We start from the raw sequence: 21,762 nt of genomic DNA, 5'->3' as shown, positions 1-21,762 counted from the left end.
ATGGTCACAAGTATTCAGACCCTTTGCTCAGTATTGAGTAGAAGCACCCTTTTGAGCTAGTACAGCCATGAGTCTTCTTGGGAATGATGCAGCAACTTTTTCACACCTGGATTTGGGGATCCTCTGCCATTCTTCCTTGCAGATCCTCTCCAGGTCCATCAGGTTGGATGGTGAACATTAGTGGACAGCCATTTTCAGGTCTCTCCAGAGATGCTCAATTGGGTTTAGGTCAGGGCTCTGGCTGGGCCAGTCAAGAATGGTCACAGAATTGTACTGAAGCCACTCCTTTGTTATTTTACGTATGTGCTTAGGGTCATTGTCTTGTTGGAAGGTGAGTCTTCGGCCAAGTCTGAGGTCCAGAGCACTCTGGAAAAGATTTTCATCCGGGATATCTCTGGACTTGGCCTCATTCATGTTTCCTTCAATGACAACCAGTCGTCCTCTCCCTGCAGCTGAAAAACACCCTCATAGCATGATGCGGCCACCACCATGTTTCACTGTTGGGATTGTATTGGGCAGGTGATGAGCAGTGCCTAGTTTTCTCCACACATACCGCTTAGAATTATCACCAAAAGTTCTATATTTGTCTCATCAGACCAGAGAATCAAATTTCTCATAGTCTGGGAGTCTTTTGTGTTTTTTTTTAGCAAACTCTACGCGGGCTTTCATATATTTTGCACTGAGGAGTGGCTTCTGTTGGGCCACTCTGCCATAAAGGCCCAACTGGTGAAGGGCTGCAGTTGACTTTGTGAAACTTTCTCCCAATGTAAGGAGGTCAACGAGATCATGGGTACCTGCATGCTGGGTCCGGAACTAGAGAGGCTGCATCCACTGTTCTCAGGGGGAAGCTTGAGTGAGGAGGACCTCCCCATTGCCTGGGAGAAGCTCTAGAGAGGAGGGGCTTCCTGCTGTCAGAGGAGAGTGGAAGAGAAGAGATAGAAAGCGCACGAAGGAAGGCAGTCTTGCGCCGGGGCAGAGCAGTGTGCAGTCAGGAGAGCGGTGTGCTCCGCTCCCCAGCCCGACAGAGTACCAGCTGTCATGATTCTCAATGGCGAGAGAACATAGCCCAGCATATATGAGAACTAGCTCTTGGAAGATGGAAACTATACTGACCATGAACTAAACCTGCCGCACAACTAGAAGTGGCCGGGTAGCATGCCTACGTTTTTTTATCCCTAGATGCCCAGCGCCAGCCGGAGAACTACCTAATCCTAGCAGAGGAAAAGACAGTCCTGGCTCACCTCTAGAGAAATTTTCCCAAAAGGCAGACAGAGGCCCCCACATATATTGGCGGTGATTTTAGATGAAATGACAAACGTAGTATGAAAATAGGTTTAGCAAAAATCGAGGTCCGCTTACTAGATAGCAAGAAGACAGAAAGGGCACTTTCATGGTCAGCAGAAAACCCTATCAAAACACCATCCAGAAATTACTTTAAGACTCTAGCATTAACTCATAACACCAGAGTGGCAATTTCCGCTCACAGGAGCTTTCCAGACACAGTAACGAAACAGCAGCTGTGAACAGGAACAAAATGCAAAAACACACAAGGACAAAAGTCCAACTTAGCTGGGAGTTGTCTAGTAGCAGGAACATGCACAGAAAGGCTTCTGATTACATTGTTGACCGGCATGAAACTGACAGAGGAGCAAGGTTATATAGCGACTCCCACATCCTGATAGGAGCAGGTGAACAGAGGGGATGATGCACACAAGTACAATTCCACAAGTGGCCACCGGGGGAGCCCAGAATCCAATTTCACAACAGTACCCCCCCCTCAAGGAGGGGGCACCGAACCCTCACCAGAACCACCAGGGCGATCAGGATGAGCCCTATGAAAGGCACGGACAAGATCGGAGGCATGAACATCAGAGGCAGTGACCCAAGAATTATCCTCCTGACCGTATCCCTTCCATTTGACCAGATACTGGAGTTTCCGTCTGGAAACACGAGAGTCCAAGATCTTTTCCACAACGTACTCCAACTCACCCTCAACCAACACCGGAGCAGGAGGCTCAACGGAAGGCACAGCCGGTACCTCATACCTGTGCAACAATGACCGATGAAAAACATTATGAATCGAAAAGGATGCAGGGAGGTCCAAACGGAAGGACACAGGGTTAAGAATCTCCAATATCTTGTACGGGCCGATGAACCGAGGCTTAAACTTAGGAGAAGAAACCCTCATAGGGACAAAACGAGAAGACAACCACACCAAGTCCCCAACATAAAGCCGAGGACCAACACGACGACGGCGGTTGGCAAAAAGCTGAGTCTTCTCCTGGGACAACTTCAAATTGTCCACCACCTGCCCCCAAATCTGATGCAACCTCTCCACCACAGCATCCACTCCAGGACAATCCGAAGATTCCACTTGACCGGAGGAAAATCGAGGATGAAACCCCGAATTACAGAAAAACGGGGACACCAAGGTGGCAGAGCTGGCCCGATTATTGAGGGCGAACTCCGCCAAAGGCAAAAAAGCAACCCAATCATCCTGATCCGCAGACACAAAACACCTCAAATATGTCTCCAAGGTCTGATTAGTCCGCTCGGTCTGGCCATTAGTCTGAGGATGGAAAGCAGACGAAAAAGACAAATCTATGCCCATCCTAGCACAGAATGCCCGCCAAAATCTAGACACGAATTGGGTCCCTCTGTCAGAAACGATATTCTCTGGAATACCATGCAAACGAACAACATTTTGAAAAAACAGAGGAACCAACTCGGAAGAAGAAGGCAACTTAGGCAAGGGAACCAGATGGACCATCTTAGAGAAACGGTCACACACCACCCAGATGACAGACATCTTATGAGAAACAGGCAGATCCGAAATAAAATCCATCGAGATGTGCGTCCAAGGCCTCTTCGGGATAGGCAAGGGTAACAACAATCCACTAGCCCGAGAACAACAAGGCTTGGCCCGAGCACAAACGTCACAAGACTGCACAAAGCCTCGCACATCTCGTGACAGGGAAGGCCACCAGAAGGACCTTGCCACCAAATCCCTGGTACCAAAGATTCCAGGATGACCTGCCAACGCAGAAGAATGAACCTCAGAGATGACTCTACTGGTCCAATCATCAGGAACAAACAGTCTACCAGGTGGGCAACGATCAGGTCTATCCGCCTGAAACTCCTGCAAGGCCCGCCGCAGGTCTGGAGAAACGGCAGACAATATCACTCCATCTTTAAGGATACCTGTGGGCTCAGAATTACCAGGGGAGTCAGGCTCAAAACTCCTAGAAAGGGCATCCGCCTTAACATTCTTAGAACCCGGTAGGTAAGACACCACAAAATTAAACCGAGAGAAAAACAACGACCAGCGCGCCTGTCTAGGATTCAGGCGCCTGGCAGACTCAAGGTAAATTAAATTTTTGTGGTCAGTCAATACCACCACCTGATGTCTGGCCCCCTCAAGCCAGTGACGCCACTCCTCAAAAGCCCACTTCATGGCCAAAAGCTCCCGATTCCCAATATCATAATTCCGCTCGGCGGGCGAAAATTTACGGGAAAAAAAAAGCACAAGGTCTCATCACGGAGCAGTCGGAACTTCTCTGCGACAACACCGCCCCAGCTCCGATTTCAGAAGCGTCGACCTCAACCTGAAAAGGAAGAGCAACATCAGGCTGACGCAACACTGGGGCGGAAGAAAAGCGGCGCTTGAGCTCCCGAAAGGCCTCCACAGCATCAGGGGACCAATCAGCAACATCAGCACCCTTCTTAGTCAAATCAGTCAATGGTTTTACAACATCAGAAAAACCAGCAATAAATCGACGATAAAAGTTAGCAAAGCCCAAAAATTTCTGAAGACTCTTAAGAGAAGAGGGTTGCGTCCAATCACCAATAGCCTGAACCTTGACAGGATCCATCTCGATGGAAGAGGGGGAAAAAATGTATCCCAAGAAGGAAATCTTTTGAACCCCAAAAACACACTTAGAACCCTTCACACACAAGGAATTAGACCGCAAAACCTGAAAAACCCTCCTGACCTGCTGGACATGAGAGTCCCAGTCATCCGAAAAAATCAGAATATCATCCAGATACACAATCATAAATTTGTCCAAATAATCGCGGAAAATGTCATGCATAAAGGACTGGAAGACTGAAGGGGCATTAGAAAGACCAAAAGGCCTCACCAAATACTCAAAATGGCCCCCGGGCGTATTAAATGCGGTTTTCCACTCATCCCCCTGCTTGATTCGCACCAAATTATACGCCCCATGGAGATCAATCTTAGAGAACCACTTGGCCCCCTTTATACGAGCAAACAAATCAGTAAGCAGTGGTAACGGATATTGATATTTAACCGTGATTTTATTCAAAAGTCGATAATCAATACACGGCCTCAAAGAGCCGTCTTTCTTAGACACAAAGAAAAAACCGGCTCCTAAGGGAGATGACGAAGGACGAATATGTCCCTTTTCCAAGGACTCCTTTATATATTCTCGCATAGCCGCGTGTTCAGGCACAGACAGATTAAATAAACGACCCTTAGGGTATTTACTACCCGGGATCAAGTCTATGGCACAATCGCACTCCCGGTGCGGAGGTAGTGAACCAACCTTGGGTTCTTCAAAAACGTCACGAAAGTCTGACAAGAATTCAGGAATCTCAGAGGGAATAGATGATGAAATGGAAACCAAAGGTACGTCCCCATGAGTTCCTTTACATCCCCAGCTTAACACAGACATAGCTCTCCAGTCGAGGACTGGGTTATGAGATTGCAGCCATGGCAATCCCAGCACCAAAACATCATGTAGATTATACAGCACCAGAAAGCGAATAACCTCCTGGTGATCCGGATTAACACGCATAGTCACTTGTGTCCAGTATTGTGGTTTATTACTAGCCAATGGGGTGGAGTCAATCCCTTTCAGAGGTATCGGAGCCTCCAATGGCTCCAAATCATACCCACAGCGTTTGGCAAAGGACCAATCCATAAGACTCAAAGCAGCGCCAGAGTCGACATAGGCGTCCGCGGTAATAGATGACAAAGAACAAATCAGGGTCACAGATAGAATAAACTTAAACTGTAAAGTGCTAATTGAAACAGACTTGTCAGGCTTCTTAGTACGCTTAAAGCATGCTGATATAACATGAGTTGAATCACCACAATAGAAGCACAACCCATTTTTTCGTCTAAAATTCTGCCGCTCGCTTCTGGACAGAATTCTATCACATTGCATATTTTCTGGCGTTTTCTCAGTAGACACCGCCAAATGGTGCACAGGTTTGCGCTCCCGCAGACGCCTATCGATCTGAATAGCCATCGTCATGGACTCATTCAGACTCGCAGGCACAGGGAACCCCACCATAACATCCTTAATGGCATCAGAGAGACCCTCTCTGAAAATCGCCGCCAGGGCGCACTCATTCCACTGAGTAAGCACAGACCATTTGCGGAATTTTTGGCAGTATATTTCAGCTTCATCTTGCCCCTGAGACAAGGACATCAAGGCCTTTTCCGCCTGAAGCTCTAAATGAGGTTCCTCATAAAGCAACCCCAAGGCCAGAAAAAACGCATCCACATTGAGCAACGCAGGATCCCCTGGTGCCAATGCAAAAGCCCAGTCTTGAGGGTCGCCCCGGAGCAAGGAAATTACAATCCTGACCTGCTGTGCAGGGTCTCCGGCAGAGCGAGACTTCAGGGACAAAAACAATTTGCAATTATTTTTAAAATTTTGAAAGTGAGATCTATTCCCCGAGAAGAATTCAGGCAAAGGAATTCTAGGCTCAGACATAGGTGCATGAACAACAAAATCTTGCAAATTCTGTACCCTTGTGGCGAGACTATTCAAACCTGTAGCTACACTCTGAAGATCCATTTGAAACAGGTGAACACAGAGCCATTCAAGGATAAGAAGGAGAGAAAGAGAGGAAGGCTGCAGTATAGGCAGACTAGCAAGTGATTCAATTAAGAGCACACTCAGAACTAGAGGAAAAAAAAAAAATTGTAGCAGACTTCTTTTTTCTCTCCTTTCTCAGCCAGTAATTTAACCCTTTTTTTTTTTAGGCCGGTCAAACTGTCATGATTCTCAATGGCGAGAGAACATAGCCCAGCATATATGAGAACTAGCTCTTGGAAGATGGAAACTATACTGACCATGAACTAAACCTGCCGCACAACTAGAAGTGGCCGGGTAGCATGCCTACGTTTTTTTATCCCTAGATGCCCAGCGCCAGCCGGAGAACTACCTAATCCTAGCAGAGGAAAAGACAGTCCTGGCTCACCTCTAGAGAAATTTTCCCAAAAGGCAGACAGAGACCCCCACATATATTGGCGGTGATTTTAGATGAAATGACAAACGTAGTATGAAAATAGGTTTAGCAAAAATCGAGGTCCGCTTACTAGATAGCAAGAAGACAGAAAGGGCACTTTCATGGTCAGCAGAAAACCCTATCAAAACACCATCCAGAAATTACTTTAAGACTCTAGCATTAACTCATAACACCAGAGTGGCAATTTCCGCTCACAAGAGCTTTCCAGACACAGTAACGAAACAGCAGCTGTGAACAGGAACAAAATGCAAAAACACACAAGGACAAAAGTCCAACTTAGCTGGGAGTTGTCTAGTAGCAGGAACATGCACAGAAAGGCTTCTGATTACATTGTTGACCGGCATGAAACTGACAGAGGAGCAAGGTTATATAGCGACTCCCACATCCTGATAGGAGCAGGTGAACAGAGGGGATGATGCACACAAGTACAATTCCACAAGTGGCCACCGGGGGAGCCCAGAATCCAATTTCACAACAACCAGCGCTGCGACAGGCGGGCTGCTGTTGTGAATTGGACTTTTTGGCTCCCTCTTGTGGTCACTAGCGACATGACACTTTGAGCTTCTTTCTCTAGCTTGGTACCCACCTGGCTCGTTAGTCCAGGGGTGTTGCTATTTAAGCTTCCTGGATTTTCAGTCTGGTGCCTGGCATCGTTGTAATCAGTTCCTTTCTGTTTGCTCCTGTCTGCTGGTCCTGGTTCTTGCAAAATAAGCTAAGTCCTGCTTCCTTATTTTTTGGTTATTTGCATTTGCTCTTATTTCTATCCAGCTTGTACCAAATGTGATTCCTGATATAGCTGGAAGCTCTAGGGGGCTGATATTCTCCCCCCGTGCCGTTAGACGGTTCGGGGGTTCTTGAATATCCAGCGTGGAAATTTTGATAGGGTTTTTGCTGACCGTATAAGTCATCTTCCTATATTCTGCTATTAGTCAGTGGGCCTCTCTTTGCTAAAAACCTAGTTCATCCTTACGTTTGTCTTTTCTTCTTACCTCACCGTTATTATTTGTTGGGGGCTTGTATCCAACTTTTGGGGTCTTTTCTCTGGAGGCAAGAAAGGTCTATCTCTTCCCTTCTAGGGTTAGTTAGTTCTCCGGCTGGCGCGAGACGTCTAGAACCAACGTAGGTACGTTCCCCGGCTGCTGCTATTTGTGGTGCTAGGTTCAGGTATACGGTCAGCCTAGTTACCACTGCCCTATGAGCTGTTTTTTTGTGTTTGCAGACTTGGTAATAAATTCTGAGACCCTCTGCCATTGGGGTCATAACAGTATGCCAGGCCAAAGGTGAATGTTTAATGCATTGCAGAAGTGGGATAATAAGAAAGGAAATTCTGAGTTTTTTGTTTTTTTTCTCCTCTTTCTTCCTCCCCTTTACCTCAGAGTGGCTTGAGCTTGCTGCAGACATGAATGTCCAGACCTTGATTACTAGTGTGGATCAGCTTGCTGCTCGTGTGCAGGGTATTCAAGATTTTGTTACCAGTAGTCCTATGTCAGAACCTAAAATACCTATTCCTGAACTGTTTTCTGGAGACCGATTTAAGTTTAGGAATTTCAGGAATAATTGTAAATTGTTTCTATCTCTGAGACCCCATTCGTCTGGAGACTCAGCTCAGCAAGTTAAAATTGTTATCTCTTTCTTGCGGGGCGACCCTCAGGATTGGGCTTTCTCGTTAGCGCCAGGAGATCCGGCATTGGCAAATATTGATGCGTTTTTTCTGGCGCTCGGGTTGCTTTACGAGGAACCCAATCTTGAAATTCAGGCAGAAAAAGCCTTGCTGGCTATCTCTCAGGGCCAGGATGAAGCTGAAGTGTATTGCCAAAAATTTCAGAAATGGTCCGTGCTTACTCAGTGGAATGAGTGTGCTCTGGCCGCAAATTTCAGAAATGGCCTTTCTGAAGCCATTAAGAATGTGATGGTGGGTTTCTCCATTCCTACAAGTCTAAATGATTCCATGGCGCTGGCTATTCAGATTGACCGGCGTTTGCGGGAGCGCAAAGACGCTAATCCTCTGGTGGTGTTGTCTGAACAAACACCTGATTTAATGCAATGTGGTAGAATTCAGACTAGAAATGAACGGAAAAATCATAGACGTCTGAATGGGTTGTGTTTTTACTGTGGTGATTCTACACATGTTATATCAGCATGCTCTAAACGCTTAACAAGGGTTGTTAGTCCTGTCGCCAATGGTAATCTGCAACCTAAATTTATTTTGTCTGTGACTTTAATTTGCTCATTGTCTTCCTACCCTGCTATGGCGTTTGTGGATTCAGGTGCTGCCCTGAGTCTTATGGATCTGTCATTTGCCAAGCGCTGTGGTTTTGTACTTGAGCCGTTGGTAAATCCTATCCCTCTTAGAGGTATTGATGCTACGCCATTGGCGGAAAATAAGCCGCAGTTTTGGACACAGGTAACCATGTTCATGACTCCTGAACATCGGGAGGTGATTCGTTTTCTTGTTCTGCATAAAATGCATGATTTGGTCGTTTTGGGTCTGCCATGGTTACAGACCCATAATCCAGTTTTGGATTGGAAGGCAATGTCTGTGTCAAGTTGGGGCTGTCAGGGAATTCATGGTGATTCCCCGCCGGTGTCTATTGCTTCCTCTACTCCTTCGGAAGTTCCTGAGTATTTGTCTGATTATCAGGATGTTTTCAGCGAGTCCAGGTCCAGTGCTCTTCCTCCTCATAGGGATTGTGACTGCGCTATAGATTTGATTCCAGGTAGTAAATTTCCTAAGGGAAGATTATTTAATCTGTCTGTACCTGAGCATACCGCAATGCGTTCGTATATCAAGGAGTCTCTGGAGAAGGGGCATATCCATCCATCCTCTTCCCCTCTTGGTGCGGGATTCTTTTTTGTGGCCAAGAAGGACGGATCTTTGAGACCTTGTATAGACTATCGGCTTCTGAATAAAATCACTGTTAAATTTCAGTATCCTTTGCCTCTGTTGTCAGACTTGTTTGCCCGGATTAAGGGTGCCAAGTGGTTCACCAAGATAGATCTTCGTGGTGCGTACAACCTTGTGCGCATTAAGCAAGGAGATGAATGGAAAACTGCATTTAATACGCCCGAAGGTCATTTTGAGTACTTGGTGATGCCTTTTGGGCTCTCTAATGCTCCTTCAGTTTTTCAGTCCTTTATGCATGATATCTTCCGGAAGTATCTGGATAAAGTTATGATTGTTTATCTGGATGATATTCTGGTTTTTTCTGATGATTGGGATTCCCATGTTAAGCAGGTCAGGACTGTGTTTCAGGTTTTGCGTGAGAATGCTTTGTTCGTTAAGGGCTCAAAGTGTCTCTTTGGAGTACAGAAGGTTCCCTTTTTGGGTTTTATTTTTTCCCCTTCTGCGGTGGAGATGGACCCAGTCAAGGTCCGAGCTATTCATGATTGGACTCAACCCACGTCAGTTAAGAGTCTTCAGAAGTTCTTGGGTTTTGCTAACTTCTACCGTCGTTTTATCGCTAACTTTTCTAGCGTTGTTAAACCTTTGACGGATATGACCAAGAAAGGTTCTGATGTTGCTAACTGGGCTCCTGCAGCCGTGGAAGCTTTCCAAGAGCTGAAGCGCCGGTTTACTTCGGCGCCTGTTTTGTGCCAGCCTGATGTCTCACTTCCCTTTCAGGTTGAAGTGGATGCTTCTGAGATCGGGGCAGGGGCCATTTTGTCGCACAGAGGCCCTGGTTGCTCTGTAATGAGACCATGTGCTTTTTTTTCTAGGAAGTTTTCGCCTGCTGAGCGGAACTATGATGTTGGTAATCGGGAGTTGTTGGCCATGAAGTGGGCATTTGAGGAGTGGCGTCATTGGCTCGAGGGAGCTAAGCATCGTGTGGTGGTCTTGACTGATCACAAGAATCTGATGTATCTCGAGTCTTCTAAATGCCTGAATCCTAGACAGGCCCGTTGGTCATTGTTTTTCTCCCATTTTGACTTTGTGGTCTCGTACCTACCAGGTTCAAAGAATGTGAAGGCTGATGCTCTTTCAAGGAGCTTTGTGCCTGACTCTCCTGGAGTTTCAGAGCCAGCTGGTATTCTTCAAGAGGGAGTAATCTTGTCAGCCATTTCTCCGGATTTGCGACGTGTGTTGCAGAGATTTCAGGCTGGTAGACCTGACTCTTGTCCACCTGACAGACTGTTTGTTCCTGATAAATGGACCAGCAGAGTCATTTCCGAGGTTCATTCCTCGGTGTTGGCATGGCATCCGGGAATTTTTGGCACCAGAGATTTGGTGGCTAGGTCCTTTTGGTGGCCTTCCTTGTCACGGGATGTGCGGTCATTTGTGCAGTCCTGTGGGACTTGTGCTCGAGCTAAGCCTTGCTGTTCTCGTGCCAGCGGGTTGCTCTTGCCTTTGCCTGTCCCGAAGAGGCCTTGGACACACATTTCCATGGATTTAATTTCAGATCTTCTGGTGTCTCAGGGCATGTCTGTCATCTGGGTGGTATGTGATCGCTTTTCCAAGATGGTCCATTTGGTGTCTTTGCCTAAGCTGCCTTCCTCTTCCGATCTGGTTCCTTTATTCTTTCAGAATGTGGTTCGCTTGCATGGCATTCCTGAGAATATCGTGTCTGACAGAGGATCCCAGTTTGTTTCCAGGTTCTGGCGATCCTTTTGTGCTAAGATGGGCATTGATTTGTCATTTTCGTCTGCCTTTCATCCTCAGACTAATGGCCAAACGGAGCGAACAAATCAGACTCTAGAGGCTTATTTGAGGTGTTTTGTTTCTGCAGATCAGGATGATTGGGTGACCTTCTTGCCATTGGCTGAGTTTGCCCTTAATAATCGGGCTAGTTCCGCTACTTTGGTTTCGCCATTTTTCTGCAACTCTGGTTTTCATCCTCGTTTTTCCTCGGGACATGTTGAGCCCTCTGACTGTCCTGGGGTAGATTCTGTGGTGGATAGGTTGCAGCGGATCTGGAATCATGTGGTGGACAACTTAAAGTTGTCACAGGAGCAGGCTCAGCGTTTTGCCTACCGCCGCCGCGGTGTGGGTCCCCGACTCCGTGTTGGGGATTTGGTGTGGCTGTCTTCTCGGTTTGTTCCTATGAAGGTCTCCTCTCCTAAATTTAAGCCTCGCTTCATCGGTCCTTATAAGATTTTGGAAATCCTTAATCCAGTGTCCTTTCGCTTGGATCTTCCGGTGTCGTTTGCCATTCACAACGTGTTCCATAGGTCTTTGTTGCGGCGCTGCGTTGTGCCTGTGGTTCCTTCTGTTGAGCCTCCTGCTCCGGTGTTGGTTGAGGGCGAGTTGGAGTACGTGGTGGAGAAGATCTTGGATTCTCGTCTCTCCAGACGGAGGCTTCAGTATCTGGTCAAGTGGAAGGGCTATGGTCAGGAGGATAATTCCTGGGTTGTCGCCTCTGATGTTCATGCGGCCAATTTAGTTCGTGCCTTTCACGCTGCTCATCCTGATCATCCTGGTGGTCTTGGTGAGGGTTCGGTGACCCCTCCTTAAGGGGGGGTACTGTTGTGAATTGGACTTTTTGGCTCCCTCTTGTGGTCACTAGCGACATGACACTTTGAGCTTCTTTCTCTAGCTTGGTACCCACCTGGCTCGTTAGTCCAGGGGTGTTGCTATTTAAGCTTCCTGGATTTTCAGTCTGGTGCCTGGCATCGTTGTAATCAGTTCCTTTCTGTTTGCTCCTGTCTGCTGGTCCTGGTTCTTTCAAAATAAGCTAAGTCCTACTTCCTTATTTTTTGGTTATTTGCATTTGCTCTTATTTCTATCCAGCTTGTACCAAATGTGATTCCTGATATAGCTGGAAGCTCTAGGGGGCTGATATTCTCCCCCCGTGCCGTTAGAGGGTTCGGGGGTTCTTGAATATCCAGCGTGGAAATTTTGATAGGGTTTTTGCTGACCGTATAAGTCATCTTCCTATATTCTGCTATTAGTCAGTGGGCCTCTCTTTGCTAAAAACCTAGTTCATCCTTATGTTTGTCTTTTCTTCTTACCTCACCGTTATTATATGTTGGGGGCTTGTATCCAACTTTTGGGGTCTTTTCTCTGGAGGCAAGAAAGGTCTATCTCTTCCCTTCTAGGGTTAGTTAGTTCTCCGGCTGGCGCGAGACGTCTAGAACCAACGTAGGTACGTTCCCCGGCTGCTGCTATTTGTGGTGCTAGGTTCAGGTATACGGTCAGCCTAGTTACCACTGCCCTATGAGCTGGTTTTTTGTGTTTGCAGACTTGGTAATAAATTCTGAGACCCTCTGCCATTGGGGTCATAACAGGCTGCAGTCGATCAGAAGGGCAGAGACTGCTGTGCTAAGGGAAGCAGTATGCCCAGCAGTAGTACAGAGCAGAGCAGAGCCGTGCGCATGGAGCAGACCTGACCTGGGCAGCCAAAGAGAGGAGTGCTCTGTCCAGGGAGCACCTATGCCACACAGACTAGCAACCGCCGTTGCCCACTGCTGTCAGAGGGTACAAGAGAAAAGGAGACACATAGTGCATGCCCAGTGACCGCTATAAAGTCTGGTACAAAAAGCAACAACTGACAGCACTTCACATGATCAGGATGCACGCTCCAAAGTCCATAGACCAAACTGGACAAATACTCACAGCTGAAGTAAAGCGAGCAGCATCCAATCCAGGTAAAAAAAAGTACAAGTCCTTTATTCTGCCATCAAATCATACAACGTTTTGACTAGTGTTGAGCGATACCTTCCGATACTCAAAGGTATTGGTATCAGATGGGATCGGCCGATATCCAAAAAATATCGGATATCACCGATACCGATACCCGATACCAATGCAAGTCAATGGGACACAAGTATCGGAAGCTATCCTGGATGGTTCCCAGGGTCTGAAGGAGAGGAAACTCTCCTTCAGGCCCTGGGATCCATATTCATGTAAAAAATAAAGAATTAAAATAAAAAATATGGATATACTCACCCCTCCGGCGGCCCCTGGACCTTAGCGATTTAACCGGCAGCCTCCGTTCCTAAGAATGAGGAGTGAAGGACCTTCGATGACGTTGCGGCTTGTGATTGGTCACGTGACCGCTCATGTGACCGCTCACGCGACCAATCACAAGCCGCGACGTCATTGCAGGTCCTAAACTCACTGCATTCTTAGGAACGGAGGCTGCCGGTTACATCGCAAAGGTCCAGGGGCCGCCGGAGGGGTGAGTATATCCATATTTTTTATTTTAATTCTTTATTTTTTACATGAATATGGATCCCAGGGCCTGAAGGAGAGTATCCTCTCCTCCAGACCCTAGGAACCATACACTGGGAACTTCCGATTCCGATTTCCGATATCACAAAAATATCGGAACTCGGTATCGGAATTCCGATACAGCAAATATCGGCCGATACCCGATACTTGCAGTATCGGAATGCTCCACACTAGTTTTGACCAAACATGGTCTTTCTGAAGTATACAATATGGTATAAATGGCCGCCTTATATAGTGTGGAGCTGAGTAAGCACCAATCACCATCTAGGGGAGGCCTTTATTAAATACATATAAACAACATGAAAAATCCAACAATCTATACAAAACATGTTTCAAATTATCATTATATTATTCTAAAAAAACAATTCTATATAGTAATAGCCAGCCAAACATTCAGTGCACTAGAATGGGACCCAATCCCTATATATATACATATATACACCAATCATCTTAATGCTATCTGGTTGTCATAGTTTCCATCCACCAATCGGTGGATTACCCATTGTAAACAATCCCCTGATCCAATCCCAGATTGGTATTAGGTTGGCGCCTAAACATAAACAAACCAATCATAACACTCCACCGAGTGCATACCTCACTCGTACTGTCCATCGGCTGCCGAGCGTCCGCCCCCGCATGTGCACAAGTCACATCCGGTGACGCACAATCACATGATCACATCACAGGGTGCAACCCACTGCGCACACGCACGCGGCGCACAACGGCATGCCGGCCAACAGGGGAGACACCACGCGCCCATGTTCGCTCCAAGGAGGGGCCAGAGTGAACATTCACCTGACCGCACCCCCAGACCACCCACTGCCCACCCGTGCATCGCGCACTCCCAAGGAGGCTCAGGACAAAGCATTTAGCCATCTCTATGGCAACAGCGAAGCTCTAGGAGTATAGACCTATCAAAAAGAAGTAGACTGAACACATATTAGGATTTCGCAAGCAACAAGAAAACGGGGATATAGAGAAAAGCGTAGAAATCATCCAGGGGTATCAATCCCATAACTTTCAATCGTCCCTGGATGTCAAATCCTAAAGGCATTGAAAAAAACATTAAAAAAACCCAAAAAACAAACATATGTTAGATCACATACAGATAAAAGTAACCACAGACAATGACGCAACCGATGAACAGGTGAGTTAGGGCATACATATCTGTAGATTATATTCCACATTAAGACCCAAAGTTTCTAGAGCAGAAATCCATCTAAGTTCCTTCCATTTCAAATTTTTCACCCTATCCCCACCTCTTCTCTGCATAGGGACTCCATCAATAACCCTAAACCTCAACTGATTCACAGAATGCCTACATTCACTAAAATGTTTTGGAATCGGTAGTTCAATCAATTTAGTTCTAATGGTAATTTTGTGTTTACTGATACGTGCTCTCACTTCCACAGTGGTTTCACCCACATACATAAGCCCACCCGGGCATACTATCAAGTAAATAACAAAACTGGAGGAACAAGTATATCGTTCCTTAATGAGAAATTTTTTACCAGTCCGTGGATGATTGAAACTATCTCCCTTTAGCATATTGCCACAACAAGCACAATCTACACAAGGGAAATTACCCATTCGGGGTGGATACAATGTCCTTTGTAGGGCAACTTTTCCAGTGCCCACATCAGATTTCACCAGCTTGTCCCTCAAATTGCATCCACATCTATACGAAAAATAGGCCAAGAGGCAAAATCGGGGATTTGAGGCATACCTTTGTTCAGAAGACTCCAATGTTTATTCAAAATATTAGCAACACTATTACTAGCAGGACAAAAGGTAGAAACAAATGGAACACGTTTCTGTTTTATCTTATTCTTTTGGGCACTTAATTCTTCTGGCATTAAATCAGTGACCCTCTTTTTATAGTGAACCACTTTTTTCTTTGGGTAGCCTCTTTGAATAAATCTATTGCACATTCATCCAGTCTTGCATGACACTTATCTTCATCAGATACAGTTCTTCGTACCCGAACCAGTTGGCTCCAAGGAAGAGAATCGATCATCTTTCTGGGGTAAAGCCCTCGTCACACTAAGCGAGGTCGCTAGCGAGATCGCTGCTGAGTCACAAGTTTTGTGACGCAACAGCGACCTCAGTAGCGATCTCGCTATGTTTGACACGTAGCAGCGACCAGGCCCCTGCTGTGAGATCGCTGGTCATGTCGGAATGGCCTGGACCTTTTTTTGATCGTTGAGGTCCCGCAGGGTAGCACACATCGCTGTGTTTGACACCTTACCAATGACCTCGTTGACTACAACGTCACACAGGACGTCCCTCATCGAGGTCTGAATCGTCATAATAGCTGCCATGTGACAGGGTCACAACGACCAACGACATCGTTGTACAGGTCCCTACAGGTCGCCACATTGCTGCTGCGTCGTTGGGAAGATCTCACTGTTTGACACCTCACCAGCGACCACATAGCGACGCAGCAATGATCCCTGACAGGTCGTATCGTTGTCGGGATCGCTTTAGCGTCACTAAGTGTGACGGGGCCTTAATGACTACTATAACATAAAAGACTATTTCTGTCAGTTTCTTTTGTAAATAAATCCGTAGATAGCATATCTCACTGTTTGTACACCATCGTCTTCAAAAATTGTATTTTGTAAACAGAATATGATATTGTAAATTTAAGCTCCAAAAATATATTATTAAGTTCAGCCTGAAAATCAAGAAGGTCTCCCGGGGTCCCTTCCCATATACAAAAAATGTCATCAATGTAGTGCCACCAGGCCTGGACATGGCTCCAGAAGATGGATCTGTACACAAATTGGTCCTCGAATACTGCCATGTAGATGTTAGCATACGTCGGGGCTACATTGGACCCCATGGCCATAAAGTCAGGTTCCAGATGCTCCAGTAAAAGTAAGTACCATGCACGTGTTGATTGAAAGGAGACTGGGAGAATGACCTTCAGCTACCTCTGACCGTGTTAGTTAATAGCGGTCCAGACACGCGTCATCTGACTTCAACACGAGTTATAGTTTTACAGCTTCTGGTCCATATACCTGCACATGCCGCAGAGTAGAGCTACGTGTCGGTGGTTCGCCACACTGGACTTAGCACCGTGCTAGACACCTTCAAGTACGAGAAATCTATCCACTCCCAGAGACTGTGTTGGGACGTCACACACCGCTGTTTTCAGTGCCACCACTGGATTACCGCCTGTTACAGATTTCGCTGTCACATGCCGCTGTTGTTGGTGCCACCGTTGGAACCCTGAAGCGCTGCACACCAGAAGACTACAGTCTGATAAGTTTCACCCCTTTAATTCTGAACTATCGTTCGTCCCTGTCCTACCCTGCCACTCTTCCAGTTCTACCCCATTTCCTCCCACCACCCTGCTACCCCCTACTCCGTGAGTGAAGTGCATTTACTGTTAATTAAATCTTTCAGTTCTTGATCTGCCTCTTGTCCATGATGACATCCCACATACTTGCGATCTATTCACCATGTCACTACTACATCTCTGGAGCTCAGCCACAGTGATCTTGGGGTCCTTCTTTACCTCTCTTACCAACACTCTTCTCCCAAGATTGCTCAGCTTGTCTGGACCGCCAGGTCTAGGAAGACTTCTGGTGGTCCCAAACTTCTTCCATTTAAGGATTATGGAGGCCACTGTGCTCTTAGGAAGCTTGAGTACTGCAGAAATTCTGTTGTAACCTTGGCCACATCTGTGCCTTGCCACAATTCTGTATCTGAGCTCCATGGCCTGTTCCTTTGATGTCATGATTCTCATTTGGTCTGACATGCACTGTGAGCTGTGAGGTCTTACATAGACAGATGTGTTCCTTTCCAAATCAATTCCTATCAGTTTAATTAAACACAGCTGGACTCCAATAAAGTAGTAAAACCATCTCATGGAGGATCACAAGGAAATTGACAGCATGTGACTTAAATATGAGTGTCTGAGCAAAGGGTATGAATACTTATGACCATGTGATAATTCAGTTTTCCTTTTTTATCAAATTTGCTAAAATTACTACATTTTTTTCAGTCAAGATGGGGTGCAGAGTGTACATTAATGAGAAAAAAATGAACTTTTTGAATTTACCAAATGACTACAATGTAACAAAGTGTGAAAAATGTAAAGGGGTCTGAATACTTTCCGTACCCACTGTATATGTACATACAGGTGCTTCTCAGAAAATTAAAATATCATCAAAATGTTAGCTTATTTCATTTCTTCAACACAAAGTGTGAAACTCATATGCTATATAGTGTCATTACAAACAGAGTGCTCTATTTCAAGTGTTTATTTCTGTTCATGTTGATGATTATGACTTACAGCCAATGAAAATCCAATAGTCATTATCTCAGTAAATTAGAATAATTAAAAAAAACACCTGCAAAGGGTTCCTAAGTGTTTAAAAAGGTCCCTTAGTCTGTTATCGTAGGCTCCACAATCATGAGGAAGACTGCTGAGTTGACAGATGTACAGAAGGCAGTCATTGACAAACTCCACAAGGAGAGTAAGCCACAAAAGGTCATTGCTAAGGAATCGGGCTATTCACAGATTGCTGTATCCAAGGATATTAATTGAAAGTTGAGTGGAAGGAAAAAGTGTGGTAGAAAAAAGGTGCACAAGCAACCGGGATAACCGCAGCCTTGAAAGGATTGTTAAGAAAAGGCCATTCAAAAATTTGGGGGAGATTCACAAGGAGTGGACTGCTGCTAGAGTCATTGCTTCAAGAACCACCACACACAGACGTATCCAGGACATGGGCTGCAAATGTCACCTTCTTTGTGTCAAGCCACTCATGACCAATAGACAACTCCAGAAGTGACTTACCTGGGCCAAGGAGAAAAAGAACTGGACTGTTGCTCAGTGGTCCAAGGTGTTGTTTTCAGATGAAAGTAAATTTTGCATTTCATTTGGAAATCAAGGTCCCAGAGTCTGGAGGAAGAGTGGAGAGGCACTTGATCCAAGCTGCTTGAGGTCTAGTGTGAAGTTTCTATAATCAGTGATGGTTTGGGGGTCCATGTCATCTGCTGGTGTAGGTCCACTGCATTTTATTAAGACCAAAGTCAGCGCAGCCGTCTACTAGGAAACTTTAGAGCACTTCATGCTTCTCTCTTCCGACAAGGTTTTTGGAGATGGAAATTTAATTCTGCAGCAGGACTTGGCACCTGTTCCCGCTGCCAAAAGTACCAATACCTGGTTTAAACGTAACAGTATCCCTGTGTTTGACTGGCCAACAAACTCCCCATGATCATATTCCATAGAGAATCTATGGGGATTTGTCAAGAGGAAGATGAGAGACAACAGACCCAACAATGCAGATGAGCTGAAGGCTGCTATCAAAGCAACCTGGGCTTCCATAACACCTCGGCAGTGCCACAGGCTGATCGCCTCCATGGTGTTATAAGTATTCTAATTTACTGAAATAATTACTTTTGAATTTTTATTGGCTGTAAGTCATAATCATCAACATTAACAGAAATAAACCCTGTTTGTAATGATTCTATATAATATATGAGTTTCACTTTTTGTATTGAATAACTGAAATAAATTAACTTTTTGATGATATTCTAATTTTGTTGGAAGCACCTGTATATAGATGTTCGTAGTGTTTGCTCGCATGTCCAGGATGTAATCTGTTCATCTTATTCACTGTCTTCTGAACACTTCTTTGGGAAATGTAACTTATGAAAATTGACTTATGGGTTTTCTTCCAGGGATCATAAAGTAATAAATTGAACTTTCATTTCTTCGTATATATTTTGCCAATAAAATACCCTGGAAATTATTTGGATTTATAAGCCATTGGCACATAAAAAAGCACAATATTTTTACAGCAAATGAAATAATTATTGAACACGTTATCAATTTTCTAAGTAAATATATTTATAAAGGTGCTATTGACATGAAATTCTCACCATATGTAGGTAACAACCCACCCAATCCACAAAGGCAAATAACTTTTGGACATCTAGGGCTTGATTTAAGTTATGCGTAGTAATGAGAAATAACACAGGGGAAAAGTATTGAACATGTGAAGAAAGAGAGATGCAAAAAGTCATGGAAAGTCCTGACATCAGCTGAAATCTATCAGTAATTTGAAAGCAATCCTGCCACTTACTGGAAAAATAATATCAGATGGTTCAACTTATGACCTATAAAAAGGGGGCTCATTACCAAGGTGCCACTCAAGAAACATCTCATGATGGGTAAAACCAGTGAGCTGTCTCAGAATTTTTGCAATCTTTTTGTTGCAAAACCTACTTATGCCTCCAATTACAGAAGAATTTCTAAACTACCGAATGTTCTAGTGGGCCCTGGTGGTACAATAATCCTGACGTGGAAAGAGCATAATTTCACCATATATCGGCCACAACCACGTGCTCTACACAAGATTTTAGACGGAACAGTGAAAATAATTATCAGAAGAGTTCTACAAGAGCCAAGGACCACTAGTGGAGAGCTACAGATAGACATTGAATCAATGTACAATTGAAAACTATAACTAATGCACTCAACCTCCATGGCTTGTATGCACATGTATGTTTGCGCAACAACATTTAGACAAGTCAGTGAAATACTGAGAGAATACTGTCTGGTCAGATGAGAGCAAAATTGAACTCTTTGGATGCCATAATACACACCATCTCTGGAGGCCAAAAGGCACTGTATACCATCCCCAAAGCACCACACAACAGTGAAGTTTGGAGTTGGGAACATTATGGTATGCTTCTGTTTTTCGAATACAGCACTGGTAAACTTCATATCATTGAAGGTAGGATGAATGGACAAATGTACCAAAACGTTTTTGATTTTAGTCTGTCGCCATCTACAGGGTGATGATGATGAAATGTTGGTCGATATTTCAGCTAGGCATTTATCCCAAACACACAGCAAAGGAAAATCTCAATTGGTTTAATTAATTCCTTGTTCTCGGATACCCATTTACTTCCTGAAATTTTTTTTTACTAATATTCATCACTAGAAGCCCATACATTCTATGATCAGCCACACAGGCATAGACAGAGAAACAGACAATAGAGGGCTTACCAGCAGTTCCTCTCCTCTTCAGTTCTTCTAACTCCCACAAAGTGAAGGACCTGTGGTGACAAGACAGTCACAAGACTAGTCACATGATTGTGATGTAGCCAAAGGTCCTAAAGTCCCACAAATTACAAACCTTGATTGACATCATGGACCCATGACCGGTCACATGATCGTGATGTCACCAAAGGCCCTGAAGAAGCCTCCACTTTAGAAGCTACACTGATAATGTTATTAGTGTAGCTCCTGCTGTAGGCACTTGGGGCCTCCAAGGGGTTGGGGGCCCTGGGCAATGGCCCAGTCTGCTCTCCCCAATGCTGACCCTGCAAGCTGTATAAACTTGAGTGCTTATTGTATGAAACAGATTAGTTGATGTGCATTTGTGTAATGAGGAGTGTGAAGCCTAGGGATACAGCACACTTTATCAAAATGTGCATAATTATTACACAGCTTGTTTTCCTCAGGCAAAATGGGCCCAAAAAGAGATTTTACTGAGTCCAAAAAGTAAAAAAAAACTGTTACAAGTCTTACAAAGGTATTCAGCACTGTTGAAATTGCTCAGTTATTGGTGTGTGATCATAGAATCATGAAAAGTTTTGTTGCAAATTGTCAACAGGGTCAGAACAAAAGAAGCACATTAACTGCCAACGATTTAAGAACAATCAAACATGATGCGACAAGGAAGCCATTATCCTCCAGTGCTGTCATAATCCAAAACTGCAACCTCCCTGGAGGGCCCAGAAGTACAAGGTATTCAGTTCTCTGAGACATGGTTGAGTCAGGAGACTGAAACCTACCCCCACTGATCAAGATACTGAAGCAGAAACGTCAAGACTGGGCAAGAAATATCTGAAGATACATTTTTCAAAGGTTTTAGGGACTCATGAGATGAGAGCAACTCTTGACTGACCAAATGGATGTGCTTTAGCTTAATCAGTAACAGGCCCAGATCTGCACTTTCAGTTCCTGCTATGGGCTGGCATTACTTCGTCAAGCAATGATACAGGAAAAAGTCTTCATTTTTCAAGAAAACAATGATTTTTATGCAGGACAATGCTCCATCGCATTATCAAAGTCTCCACTGCTCGGCTACAAGTAAAGGCCTTAAAGATGATAAAAAATTACATCGCCCCTCATCGGACCTAAACCCTATTGAGAACTTTCTTAAATGGGAAAATTAAGTTGAGAGAAAACAGTCACCTCTCTGGACAGTGTCTGGGAGGCTGTGGTTTGTGCGGCACAAAAAGTTGATTGCCAACAGATTAAAAGCTGGCAGACTCTATTGACTGTT

The sequence above is a fragment of the Ranitomeya variabilis genome, chromosome 1 (assembly GCF_051348905.1).
Source record: "Ranitomeya variabilis isolate aRanVar5 chromosome 1, aRanVar5.hap1, whole genome shotgun sequence".
In the NCBI taxonomy this organism is placed as follows: domain Eukaryota; kingdom Metazoa; phylum Chordata; class Amphibia; order Anura; family Dendrobatidae; genus Ranitomeya; species Ranitomeya variabilis.
This window is presented reverse-complemented; position numbering follows the sequence as displayed.